The following is a 15,004-nucleotide window of genomic DNA, read 5'->3' as shown; positions in this document are numbered from 1 at the left end:
TTCTGTCTTCTGTTACTTCCCCAGAAGCTAGCCCCCTTTTTGCCTCTCCCTAAACAAAGTGCAGCTCGGGAATAAATCTTCTAATGTCATTTTTCTCGGATCCATAAATGGCAGATTAAGCAGGCTATTGTCTTCTTAATCTATTTTCCTTCCTCTTTTCAAGTATTCCTGACCGCGGGATCAAAGAAACATCACTTTCAAGTTCCCCTATACTTCAGATTCCTGTGGCACCCACATATTTTGAGGAATGTTCGCATCTCGTTTCTGCTGTTGTGTTCGACAATACTGATGCACAAAAAGTATACCAGAACCTCCTTCTGTAAAATTTCCGCTTACCTTCTCGACGTGGCCAAAACGTCATCACATTTTCTTGACCATTGTCCGAATTAAGCTTTCCTAGGAACTTGTCCGACCAAGGTGAAGGCTGGGCTGCGTTCCGGCTCCCAGGTCCTGCTCCTGGAACTCGCTCCCGCTTAACGCCCTACCCCACACACCCTATAGACACGTGCTGGCGGTGCTTCGTCTACTTCTAACCACGTGGAAAATATGTTATCACCACGTTCTTGCGACTGATGCCCTGAATACGCCGTTCCTCCTAACAGTTCTATGCGTCAATAATGACGAAGGGAGCACTGTTAATTGTGGTCAGAGCCTTTTTTTTCTTCGTCGTTTTGGAAAGTTCCTTAAGGCGATCAGACAATTTCCATGTTAACTTTGGTCTGAAACATATCGGTATGCTGCCCACTTGGTGCTATTCGCTATCAGCAGTCTAAGTTCGTCAACAAAACAAGCCGTACTTGTGTCGTGTGGTTTCGATCGCGCCTGTGATGTCTGCACGCAGGTGGCCTGCACGGTTGCAAGCGGCACCGCGGATCGATGTGGTGCTGCTACGTAAAATGGCTTCTAAAGAAAGCTTCCCAGTCTTTAGCGCCCCATTTGGTCTCAGTTGTATCATACTGCGGCATGACGAATGTCAGTTCTTGAGGGTACTTTTGTATTCCATTTATTTTCTCATTTCTTCGGACCCTACAGGCCGACAGGATTAGTGTCCCTAACACGTGCACTAAATGCTGTTCGCAACATGTAATTTAAAATACCCGATGCAAGAAATGAAGGCGTTTCCGAACACATAAAGCTAAGTAACCCATGAATGCTAGCAGAACAGACCATGATATTTGCGGTAAACGCAAATACATGTACATAAACTTATAGTCAAAGAAAAAAGAGAAACTCCTTATCAGAGTTGAGTCTCATGAATCCAATAAATTTTTTCCTCTCGTAGTATCGGAATAAAAAAAATTGAATACAACAATCCTAAAAGACCAGTGTTGTAAAATTTCAAAACTTTTCTCAAGGAAAAGAACTTAAATGCGTAAATATAAACCGAATTGCTTCAGCGCAAAACATAACAATAAAACAGCACAAGTGAAGCAAATAATGCGCAAAATAGGATAGAAAAAGATTCGATGAGTTGAATGTTTCTGCAGGTCAAAACCAGAGGTAATAGACAGGTAGTTTTGATCAGGACGACTTCTTCCGCTTGTAGTGGCAAAGTATTGCAATTTATTGCAGGATCAGGCAGCATAACACAAGACAAGCCTAGCATGCTTGTGGTTCACTCTCGGGCAGCCATACTGAATTTTCATTGCAGCCCCCTGTAGACCTTGAATGTCGCAAGGTAAAAGGCGCGTTCACACTCACCCAAAAATCCGGCGAGTGAAGCGGCGCGGCGAGGCCGATCGGTTCAGTCCGATTTCCGCCGTGCGGCGCCCTTCGATTGCGAGTTCCTCGCTTCAGACTGAATTCTCGTTGTTACTGCCTTTTTCAGCGCTTTCACTGGCCGTAAATGGAGCACTGGTCTTTAGCTTCGTCTGACCTCGCCTATAACAAAACGAATGAATGATATTGTATGCCTTCTTTCTTTTATTCAGAGAGACGATTTTGCCGCCTCTCAGCTTAATAAAAGGGTCGGTTTGTTGACAGTAATGGTTTCCGTCCTGACAACCAGATGGCGCCTCTATTGGCTGAGTTTATTTTTTGCGTCTACGCTAGCATACGCTGAACTAAAAGTGGGGATGCGCCTGCGTTTAGCGTACGTAAGCATGCTGGCGCCTGTTGTACGTAGACGGGGCAAATTTATGTTTTTTTCTCTTATATCTGTGTATGCCGCCAACAGCGACGTGGTGTGGAAAAAGCGAGAAACAGCAGCGGCACGGCGGTTCCGCCTCGGTCGTGCGTCAACAGATGGGAACAGGTCACAGTGTTTGCAGCGACCGCGTTCGCTTCCCTCGCCGAATTTTTGGGCTAGTGTGAACGCGCCTTGCGCCTCCTGCCCTCGACCCTCCTCCCCTCCCTACCCCCCGTGCTGCACCACCCATTCTCCCAACCCTTTTGCGGGCCCGTTTGGTTAGTCACAGTCGAGGGTCCAGTGAACTATAACTTGCTGCTATGTCAGCACGCAGCCGCGTTTCTAGAACGAACACCTTCCAGTCAGTTGCCTTGGCCGATTCTCCCGACCCTGCTTGTGTGACTAAGCAGGGAGTGGTAGTTGATTGGGGGTTATTCCTTGGTCAAGGATAGACATCTCCCGCTATTGTGGCGCCTATCCCTGCATTCTAACATTATCGGGGCCACAGGAATCGCCCGACACCAATGGCTGGAAGGGGTACCCTTTGAAAGGAAAAAGCGGCGGCCTTTTTGATCAGCATCCTACTATAGTGGGCTTGGCATTTATCACATTGCCGTTTTCTGGTGGTTTCGCAGATCTTCGGATTCGATAATGTACTGCTTACTCCTTCGCCGCGTGTCAAAAATTCGAGTTGGGACTAAACCTGCTCTGGCTAGAAACGCTCCCCATAGTAACGAGTTGTTGGCCGGGGTGCCGGCGCCGCATTCGCTGGCACAGGTGGCTAATCAGCTTTCGCGTTGCTGTCTCTTCGAAGGCCAGGTACGAAATATATATTCTGCAATGCATGAAGTGGGCGCACCGCCAGCGAAAGTTGCTACTTAATTGGTTGGCACCACTGAACTGAAGCCAAAAATTTTTGAAAACTTCTCGGAGTGGAGCTACGGTAGAGAGTATGGTAGAAAATTGCTATGGAAACGGGAACAAAAAAGAAATCACCGTCCAAAGCGGCGCGCGGGAACTCGCAGCTCTCTGAAGACAACCTCTTCTTGTGTGTATGGCTCCTCGCTCGAATAGCTTCTCTTTTATTTGCCAAGAAGAGCAGTGTTAGCGCGAGCCAAGCAGAATGATGATATTGCTTTTTCTCCTTCGTGCACTTTGCGTGTATATTACCGTCAACAGAAATTTGAAAACGACGCCTTTTTTTTGCGATGTTACCAAAGTTATAAAAATGAAGGAACATACGCAGCCGGCTGCTACACTGGCCAAGTATCCGCTGTTCATAAAGCGTCAGTGCGCACATGAGAGCAGATCATATGGTCATAAGGCGGTTAAAAATATGCCGATGTGAAAGGAAAGGGAAAACACATTTTCGAACAATTTGTGTTCAGTGTCCAGTATTTCATTTCTGGCCTTACAAAATTAGCACACAAATAAATAAGTAAAGATAAAATAAACAAAAGCATTTTCTTTTGCCGCGAGGGGAGCGCATGTAGATTCACCCACTTGACAAGCGTGCATAATTCAAATCAACTGTCGGTGCAGGCTCCCGTAAAAAGAAAAACACACTGGAGCCGCTCAGCTCACGCCCTTTCTTCATGTCTGCATTTTATCCTTCCACTTGTGCCGTAGCTTTGCATTTAGAAATAGTGATTTTTTTAGTTTGGGGTAGCGACATTACTTGTTAACAACAAGCAGTACGCTTTTAAAGCGTCGCAGACTACTAAAGTATTGAAAGGCGTTAGCACTGAAAAGAAGCAGCTAATCCATAAAATTCATTCTTGTTGATATGCTGCTAAAGCGGTTCTTTCTGCAGATGCCAAACGCGTTTAAACGTACAGGCGCGGACAAAAGTAAACGGAGCACGCAACTGTCTTCGAATATGTTTCATGCGTCACCTAATTGAAATTTCTACAAGTGGTACGCGCATGCTGGTAGCGGAGGTTGGTGGGCTTTCTTGTAGACATACAGTGTTTCTTCATTTCCAATGGAGAAGGGGTGATTGCAATTTCAACGAAATAGCGTGCTCCGTTTACTTATGTCCGCGCCTGTACATTGTTGTCACGAGGCATGCCCTCAGGATGCCGCGCAAGACGGGACGGATGAGAAGACACGGACAAGCATTATTTTGAAACTCAAGGGAACTGAATGACTTTAACCCTTCAAGTGAAACTTGTCCGTGCCTCTCGTTCGTCCCATCTTCTTTTGTGCGCCACTATTTCTTTTTGAGTTCATATTGTTACTTGGCGGCCAGCAGAAGAATGAGACGAGGTGACTGATGGCAATATTTTTTAATGACCACTGGCCTAGTGCCAGCGCTCCGTCCCGCGCAACTGCCAGCTTCGTCTTCTTCGTCACGTTACGAGGGGCCTGCGAGCGATCGTCCAGTTCGTAAATAGCAGAAGACATCGACGAAGGGACCGCGATATGGTGATGGGCTTCAAGGGCAGAACAGAAGTGGCGGGGTGGTGAAGTGCTAGCCGCCACGATGAGAGATATGAGCAAATGAAATCCCGGTCTACGAAGCATCCGGGCCGCAGGTTGCAAGGAGCCGACGACCGAGGCCCTTGGACGCACAGGTCATCGGCATGGACAGGGGAACAGTGTATTTACTTGTCAGTGACGACTCAGGTCGGTCGGGTCACTGGTCCCCGGCGCGGCAGCGTCGTGAGTTCATCGTGTCTTGTGGTCGGGGCGGAGGACGGGGCTGGGATGAGCGACGAGGTCGTTTCAGGTCTGGCGGGCAGTGCGGACCAGGTACACGTGGCCGATGACCGCGGCAGGCGCAGGACGTCGAAGCTCCGTGACCAGGGTGGCGATGATACCCCAGCACTTCCAAGAAATGTTGCTTGCTGACCAGCAGAAGAATCGGACGTGATGACTGATGGCAATGAGATGATTTAATGGCCGCTGGCCTAGCGCGAGCGCTCCGTTGCGATCCACTGTCAGCTTCGTCTTCTTCGTCACAATATATTATCTCTACCGCTATATTGGGGAACTCTTTGCAACAATTAAACGAGGCTGGAGGAGAAGGAAAGGCAAGGAGGTAAACCGGAAGAAGAAATTGATATGCAATTTGTACGAGGGGAAAAGGTTGAGGGGATGTAATGATTTAGGAGAAAATGCTACACCAAATTTGTGTGTATTTGCTGTAAACGACTGCAAAATGTGGCGTCTGTTTCGCGAACTAAAAGCACGCATTGTTTTTTTTTTTTTGTCGTAAACCATTCAGTCAACTCACTTGCCTTTTCAAGTACAAAAAAGGCGCGGTAAGTTTCGGCAGGAATCTGAAATTCAACGGAGTTTGAAACCGAAAATTCTTTCACCCCTTCAGTAACAGCCGGAAACGAAAAAAGAAAAGAGGCTGGCTACAATGTTATGCTCTCCTCGTATCATTTCTGCCGCTATGCACCCTGGCCAATCCCCCGCCGTGGGTATGTGCCATTCAGCCCGAGGGCATCATCATCATCATCATCATTTCTGCGGCTCAGAACTGCTATATTGAAAGACTTTGACACAAACACATCTTGTATTGCGGATTAGATGCCCGCGAGAGATAAAGTGCCCTTGGTAATTTTACGCTTTTTTGCCTCCGCTGTGCCGTCTTGCCCTTGTTTAAATAAATCATTGGTTACCTATTCTCGGCATAGCTCGCGTTGCGCAAAGTTTTTTTCGTCGTTTCAATTTTAACTCGCATTTTTTAAACTTCAGTTTTGCATTCTAGCGCCACTTGCGTTCGGTGCTCCCGCACTAGCGCTGTCCATACCACTGGCGCTACAATTTGGCAAGTGAACTGCAGATGGTTTTATTCGAAAACCTTGTAAAGTACGACTGCTAAACGGGCGAATTCATAATTCATAATACAGGATGAGCGCTGTAGGACGGCGTTTGTACTGTGTTCTTTCTTTCGTCCCCGTCTTTTGCGCTGTTTCTCTCAAGCTTGTGATTTACGTTATGCATGTATGCTATTATTTTAACATGGGGATAACAACTGAAAACTGCGGCAGTGCAATCTTTTCGCAAAGAAACGTGATCCATTGTGCTCGTCGACGAAACAACATGACATCACACTTGTATATTCCATGTCGAGTATTCAAAAACTATCAGAAGCAGTAGACAAAAGAGATAGGGTATAATAATGCCGCCAGCGCAACAGAAACTTTAATTCCTTTTGATACGGTATAATAATGCCGCCAGCGCAACAGAAACTTTAATAACTTTAATTACATTTAATTCCTTTTGTGCCGTGCCGCCGCGGTGGCTCAGCGGTTATGGTGCTCGGCTGCTGACCCAAAAGACGCGGGTTCGATCCCGGCCGCGGCGGCTAGACTTTCTTTGGAGGAGAAATTCTAGAGGCCCGTGTACTGTGCGATGTCAGTGCACGTTAGAGAACCCTAGGTGGTCGAAATTTCCGGAGCCCTCCACTACGGCGTCTCTCATAGCCTTAGTCGCTTTGGGACGTTAAACCCCATAAACCAAACCATCCTTTTGTGCCGACATTTCAGCCCACTATGAAATAGCGTGAATGATCGCCGAATTCAATAGCAGTGAGGCACAAGAAGGTTCTTCGACACTTGGCCAGTGAAGCCGAGCTGCAGCGCTTGAAGGTATACTTTGAATTACACAACACAGTGATGGAAGATTGGATTCAAAGACGCAAGGAAAGATGCACAGAAGGGCACTGGCGCCAATAATGGCTAAAGTTTTCTTGTTTAGCGCTGTCCTCTGCTAACGAAGGAGGGTAAGTTGATGTGCTGCCCTCTAATTCCATCATCGTCATCCTTGTCCAATGCAGCACAGACAATCGACATAATATTCCATATGGATGGTTTCACTCTGGACCAATCTGGGGTCGGCCTTTGCCAATACGTTTGCACTATTGGGCTTATTAGCTGTGCTCCTTGGAATATTTCAACAGGTGAACCAATACATGCAAATAATTGCGTGTATTCCGTGATCACGTCTCGAGTACGTGCGTGAAAGCGTAACGTAGGAATGAAAGTTTTTGACTTTGTCCCTCAGTTACGCTCGAATGCGCCAACTGGCATTCAGTTTCAGGTCAGCTGACATGCTCCAGACAAACTGAGCACGAAAGACTGCCACCTTAAAAGTATTACAAAAGCAGGTGTGATATCAAACTTATTACAGGCGTAAGGAAGTTTCAGCGCTTTGTGGTCTTCTGCAGGTGTGAGTAGATAAGAAAGTAGGAAAGAAGCCTGGTGATATGAGTGGACAGACCTATAAACAATACGGATGCGGTTGGTGTTTATGAAAACAAAACAGGAGATAGATGCACTGTGGGAAAGATTTGCAGGAGAAAATGAAAGTCTATAGAATACAGGATAGATTTATTACTCATTACAATGGCACATTCCTTAACCCAGTGAAAGAGGCCAAACCGCCTAGTAGCCGCAATGTTGCCTCATTGAGAGAATGCACGTGCAGAAACTGGCTGCTCCCTCTTCTGCATAGGGTGCAGGCTTTTTATTGCGAAAGCAATACTACTCCCAAGAGCGGCTTTTCGCGTAGCGGCGGCCACTTGACACGTTTGACCTTTAGAACGACCCCTGACGTCATACCATTCCTAGTGACGTTACAGAGTGACGTCATACCAGGAGCGAGAGACGGACTACCAACTCGGCTGGTCGGGTAACGGCGGCCGCTTGGCAAGGCGCGCCGCGCTCTTCCCACTTGAGGCACTGCATATGCAGTATAAAACACCTGCTTTCGCAACCTATCAGGCTTAACCAAAGCTAAGCCCCCGCCAATTTTGTCTTGCGCTCATGAGAAAACAAGGTTGGGAAAGGTCGTACAGCTGCATGGAGGACAACCATGAGCTAGAACACAGATTGTAGAGGGCAGGGGAGAGAATAGCTACTTGCAGAGCAAGCGTGACACTCTACGAAGCAGAAGGACGAAGGCAGCGACGAGGGGTAAATGCTTAAGAAAGGTACCGGAAGGCGGAGAAGTAATCTCCAGGAATAGAGCGAAGGGGAGACAGGAGGCACAGGAAGGTTGCGAAGATAATCGCAGCCTGGGAGTGCCCTTCACGCAATTACTGGCTGCTTCAGCCACCACTCAAGGCATTATCAAAATTCATTTTGAAGATCGATTGACTATCTGAACCTTCCGTGATTCATCTCTTTAGAAAATGTACGCGTTGCACTGAAGAATGAAAGGAACAAGCCATCTGACAGAGTGGTTTATGGACAATTGCTGTGCTGATTTTCCCTCAATATCTTGAGCTTTAAGACTTTTCTGGAGCAGTTGGCTTAATACAGCTGTAATTAAATCTACTGTAATTATAACTATTTTAACTGCTGTAAAAATAAACTGTTGTAAAACGTGAAAACCTGCCTGAAGTTTGTAGCGAAGAAATTTAACACGCTTCCACGTGTTGAGAAAGTTTGCGCTTGTGAGGTGTAGGTTTTCACTTGCAGTCTTGAAACCACCTGCATAAATGAAGCGCATCGTAGCTATCTTCAATGAAGGTATAGGTTTTCGTGCATGAGTTGACTGCAGCAGGAATGAAAATAGTTCATAGAATTGCCAGCGCGTGTAAGTAATCAAGTTTCACTGAATTTTCTTCACGTTAGACGCAGGCTTAGGAATGGGTTACACAGCCTTGGCTTATGTGTCAGAAGATCGAGCGATATTTCTTCTAATCAAATTTAGCTTTGCATTAGCTCTCCTTTAGGGAATCTATACGATAATACAGCAGCCACTTTACAAATTGGTACCCGACAGCTTGTATTTCCTCTGAAGACTGACTGACACTTCATGTATCTGTTCATGTATCTTCAAGGATCTGTACACGGTCCATTACTCTTTTTAATATATATTAATGATTTACCTGACCACGTTTCCTGCAGTATTCGAATGTTCGCTGACGACTGTGTTATTTACCGCACTATTAACTCTCGTGATCAACTTAGTCTTCAAACCGATCTTAACAGCGTACTTAATTGGTGTAACAACTGGCTCATGTCCCTAAATCCTAAAAAACGCAAACTCTTATCCTTCTCTCGTCGCCATAGCCCGCATCGCTTCCAATATTCCATTTCTAACACCTCGATTGATTCAGTATCATCTTATAAGTATCTAGGAGTCACCTTGTCTTGTGATTTATCTTGGCGCACCCATATTGGCAACATCATTTCAGCATCGAATAAAACACTTGGTTTTCTCAAGCGCCATCTCCGCCTTGCCCCTCAACACGTAAAATTACTCGCATATAAATCGCTCATCAGACCAAAATTAGAATATGCCTCTGCCATATGGAGCCCGCACCAAACTTATTTAATTAATGCATTAGAAGCTGTCCAAAATCGTGCCACTCGATTCATCCACTCTTCATACTCATATGACGTCAGCATTTCTTCATTGAAAGCATTATCAGGACTACCGCCCCTTTCGTTCCGTCGTCGCATTTCAAGTCTCACCTATAATCACAAATTATTTCAGTCTTCCCTCAATCAGTCACCGTATATCACAGCTGCCGCACGCATATCTCACCGCACCAGTCATCCCCTACAAGTTGCCCGGCCGCCATCGCATACTGCCACCTTTTCTGCTTCATTTTTTTTTCGAGCAGCAACGGACTGGAACGGCCTACCCCGTGAAATCGTCAACATCGCTTCATCCACTACTTTTCAAGAACATGTAACCGATCACCTTCAGTGCTAAATAATATTCGCTGTCTTGTTTGCTCATTTCATTAAAATCCCGCCCCTTATGTAATACTCCCGATACAAGGGGGCCTTTAAGGTAAATAAACTGAACTGAACTGAACAGAGAACTGTCGCCTTCTTCTACTGCGGCGGCCCCTCCACGTAGCCGCAGTTGGGGTTCACGCAGGGCCACTTCCACTCTCCGCGGGCAGACGATGTCTCCACTCGGGAGCGTGAACCGAACACGCCGGCGTCTCCGTGCCGTAGCCGCATCCACGGGGCGAGTCTTGCTAGCGTCTGGGACTGGTACGGTCTTCATGACCACGGCTAGGCAGCAGGAATACGACCTCGGGTACACGTCCGATTGATGTGAAAGCTGAACGTCGTCTGGTTAGCGCGCCGGGATTGGCAATCCCCTCTCACTCGCGAAAACCTCATCTCCCGGTAGTACGGTCACTAGCTCCACAACCTGATTCCGTCAGCTTTCCCTTCCCCTCCTCCGCTGGCACAAAGACGTTATCGCCAGAATTTGCTCATCGGTGTACAGATTAAGCCGCTCCCAGTAGAGTAGCTTCCAAACTTATTGCCGCCCATTGCATACCGGTTTTCTGCCTTGTGTTACTTCCCCAGAAGCTGATCCCCTTTTTTGCCTCTCCCTAATCAAATTGCAGCTCGGGAATAAACCTTCTAATGTCACCTTTCTCGGAGCCATAAATGGCAGATGAAGCAGGTTCCTCTTTTCTAGTGTTGCTGGCCGCGGGATCAAAGAAGCATCACTTTGAAGTTCCCCTATATTTCAGATTCCTGTGGCACCCACATATTTTGAGGAATGTTCGCATCTCGTTTCTGGTGTTGTGTTCGACAATACTGATACACAAAATGTATACCACAGCCTCCTTCTGTCAAATTTTCACTTCTCGACGTGGCCAAAAAGTTATCACATTTTCTTGACCAATGGCGAATTAGGCTTTCCTAGGAACTTGTCCGACCGAGCTGAAGGCTGGGCTGCGCTCTGGTCCCCAGGTCCTGCTCGTGGAACTCCCTCAGAAGAAAACTCCCCAGAAGAAAAAAAATTAATGCAACAATCCTAAAAGGCCAGTGCGGTAAAATTACAAAAAAATTTGTCAAGGAATAAAAATAAAATGCGTAAAAATAAATCGAGTTATTTCCGCGCAAAAAAAACGATAAAGCAGCACAAGTGAAACAAATAACGTGAAAAATACAATAGAAAAATATTCGATGAGTTAAATGTTTCTGCAGGTCAAAAACAGAGGTAATGGAAAGGTATTTTTGATCAGGACGACTTCTTCCGCTTATAGTGGCAAATTATTGTTATTTATTGCGGGATCAGGCGGGAGAACTCAAGACAAGCCTAGCATGCTGCTGGTTCACTCTCGGGCAGCCATACGGGACTTTAATTGAAGCCCCCTGTAGCCCTTGAAGGTCGCAAGGTCATAGCCGCGTCCACACTGGCAGAAAAATCCGGCGAGCGAAGCGGAAAACGGCGCGGCGAGGCCGATCGGCCTGACTGATTTCCGCCGCGGGCCGACGAAATGGCGGCGCCCTTCGAAGCCGGACCCCTCGCTTCGTACTGAATTCTCGTTGTTTCTGCCTTTTTCAGCCTTTTCACTGGCCGAAAATGGAGCACCGGTCTTTAGCTTGGTTTCGCCTCGCCTATAAGAAAACATATGAGTGATAAATTTGCTTTCTTTTTTTTATTCAAGAGACGATTCTGCCGCTTCCGAGCTTAATAGGAGAGTCGGTTTGTTGACAGTAATAGTTCCCGTCCTGACAACCAGATGACGCCACAATGGGCTGAGTTTATTTTTGCGTCTGTGCTAGCATATGCTAAACTAAAAGTGGGAATGCGCCTGCGTTTAACGTACGTAAGCATGCATACGCGTATGGTATGTAGAGAGCGCAAATTTATGCTCTTTTTTCACTTTATCTGTGTATGCCGCTAGCAGCGACGTGGTGTGGAAAAGCGAGAAACAGTAGCGGAGCACGATCGGCGTCAACAGATGAGAACAGGTCCTAATTTTTGCGGCGAGCGAATCCGCTCCGCTCGCCGGCCAAGCGTGAACGGGCCTTAAGCCTCCTGCCTTGCACCATCCGTCCTGCAACACCCATTCTCCCAAACCTTGTCCAGGCCCATTTGGGTAGTCACAGTCGAGGGCCCAGTGAACTATACCTGGTTGCTACATCACAACCCAGCCGCATTTCTCAAAAGGTCACCTTCCAGTTAACGGCCTGGACTGATTCTAACGATCCTGCTAGTGTGACAAAGCAGGGAGTGGTTGATGAAAGGGGATTATGGCTTGGTCAAGCATAGAGCCTACATGCTCTTCTGCATAGACTTGCTCTTCTGACAGACCCTATCTCTATTGTGGCGCTCTACCTGTATTCTCTCATTATCAGGGTCCTGAAAATCGGCCGACAACAATGGCTGGAAGGAAGTACCTTGAAGGAAAAATGCGGCTGCGTTCTTGTCTTGTATCCTACTATTGTGGGCTTGACATTTATCACACTGGCGCTTGCAGGTGGTTTCGCAGATCTTGGGATCCGCTAATGTACTGCTTCCTCCTTCGCCGCGTGTCAAAAATTCGAGTTGGGGCTGAACCTGCTCTGGCTAGAAAGGCTCTTGATGGTAATGTATTGTTGGCCGGGGTGCCAGCGGCGCATTCGCGAGCACAGGTGGCTAATCGCTTTTCGGGTTTCTATCTCTTCGAAGGCCAGGTACGAAATACATATTCTGCAATGCATGAAGTGGGCGCACCGCCGGCGAAAGTTGCTACTTAATTGGTTGGCATCACTGAACTGAAGCCAAAAATTTTTCAAAACTTCTCGGAGTAGAGCTACGGTAGTGAGTGTGGTAGAAAATTGCTAGGGAATCGGGAACGACATGAAGTCACCGTCCAAAGCGGCGCGCGGGAACTCGCAGCCTTCTGAAGACGACCTCTTCTTGTGTGTCTGTCTTCTCGCTGGCATAGGTTCTCTTTTATTTGGCAACAAGAGCAGTGTTAGCGCAAGCCAAGCGGAATGATGATATTGCTTGCAAAGTTGGAAAAAATGAAGGAACATAAGCAGCCGGCTGATACACCGGCCAAGTATCCGCTCTTCATAAAGCGTCAGTGTGCACACGAGAGCAGATCATGGTAATAACCCGGTTAAAAACGTGCCGATGTGAAAGGAAAAGCAAAACGCATTTTGGAACAATTTGTGTTCAGTGTCCTGTATTTTATTCCTGGTCTTACAGAACTAGCACACAAATAAATACGTAGAAATAAAATAAACCAAAGCATTTTGTTTTGCCGCGACGAGAGCGTATGTAGATTGACCCACTTGACAAGCGTACAGAATTTAATTCAGCAATTGGTGCAGGTTCCGGTAAAAAAAAAAAAAAAAGACACCGGAACCGCTGAGCTCACGCTCTTGCTTCATCTCTGCATTTTCTCCTTCCTCTTGTATCGTAGCTTTTTTTTAAGAATAGTGAGTTTTTATTTTGTGGTAGCGACATTACTTGCTAATACTAGCAGTAAGCTTTTAAAGCGTCGCGGACCTCTAAAGTATTGAAAGGCGGCAGCACTAAAAGAAACAGCTAAGCCATAAAATTCATTTCGTGAGGTTAAGTTGAAGGCCAGCACGGGTGAGGCAGCTCAATATCTGGCGCAGGCGCTGGAGATGCGTAAGGAAATCGGGCGAAACACAACAACACCATCTAAAGAGGAGAGACAAATGTTCCACTTGAGGCCGCGCAAGAGTTGACCATCATTCGTTCGAACGTAGCGGGAGCGTTACATAGACCGAATGGCATTACGGTGAATTCATATAGGCCGTCAGGGGTAACGAATGCCGTTTTAGGACGGTCGGACTCAGACATCGGGACTTGCCAATAGCCGGAACGGATATCCAGAGAGGAGAGAAACTCGGCGCCTTGCAAGCAGTCAAGGGCGTTGTATAGGATCGGTAGTGCGTGCGGGATTGTTAGTACCGCTAATTCTTTCTCAGCACATCGCCAGCTGCCGTCTTCAATGGACGCCATCGGCGTGAAGGGGTGGGGGGGCGGATGGAGGCGCTCAAAGCAGAAGCGTCTCCTTTCTCGGAACGCGGCCGCTCGCGAATGCGCCGGGAAATACGAGTGTCCCCCCCCCCCCCCCCCCGCTTCGCGGTACCGATTGGCTCACGTGCAGGCACGAATGTGTATTTGTGTTTGTTTTTATTTTGTGGTGGAGAGAATGTTCTACCCCGCACGTGCTGGCACGACCGTGCGTTTGTGTTTGTTTTTGCTTATATTTTGATATTGAGAGGGTGGTTTACCTTATAGAAGCTGGAGGGCTGGCCATGCCCTTGAAGAACCAATCATGTTAAGAGCACAACATGATTGGAAGCTACGAAATGTGTGCCGGGCCTTTAGGGCTTTAAAACCGGGCCGCGGAGCCGGAAAAAGGGTTCTGCGCTAAGGTCAGGTGCTATGCATCTTCGGATATGCCGAGTAGGGCAGTGTTAGCCAGTTCCACCTTTTTGTTGTTTTGTATCTTTTTGCCGTTTTAATTTGTCTCGAGTGCCTAAACTTGTATATGCTGTAAATATCTGCATATAAATCTTTAAGTTTCCCTTGATCCCTGCGTTTCAACTCATCGTAAGACCGTCTCTGACGGGGCACCCCTGGTGGGAAGAAAACGTTGCAGTCTTCAAGTGAACAAACCGTCTCTGGCGGGGCACCTCTGGTGCGAGGAAGGAAGATAGAGAACCTGAACTTTACTGGCGTCGTTAATACGGGGTAGCGGGTGGACGTCTTTGCGCGCAATTTTGTTGAGTCGGCGATAGTCCACGCAAAATCGTATGGTGCCATCCTTCTTTTTCACCAGGACAACTGGGGATCGCCAAGGACTGGCAGATGGCTGAATAGTGCCGCGTTGTAGCATGTCGTCCACTTGCTCAGCAATGAGGCGGCGCTCGGGAAGTGACACACGGTAGGGGCGCTGGCGGAGAGGAGTATGGGTACCGGTTTCAATGTGTTGCTCGACAGTGGTCGCACGGCCCAAAGAAGAGGAGTGGTGGTCAAACGATGAGCGAAACTGCTTGAGCAGGGCAAGAAGCTGCGCGTGTTGAGCTGTGTCGAGGGCGGGGTCAATAGAGCGGTCGAAAATGTCCGAAGGCAGTGGGTGATCGGGAGTAGCGAACGTGGAGTGAGGGCTGCGATGTCGGG

The sequence above is a fragment of the Amblyomma mixtum genome, chromosome 2, assembly GCF_055824585.1.
Source record: "Amblyomma mixtum isolate Tamu chromosome 2, ASM5582458v1, whole genome shotgun sequence".
In the NCBI taxonomy this organism is placed as follows: Eukaryota; Metazoa; Arthropoda; class Arachnida; order Ixodida; family Ixodidae; genus Amblyomma; species Amblyomma mixtum.
The sequence above is the reverse complement of the archived record's forward strand: the minus strand, read 5'-3'. Positions refer to the sequence as shown.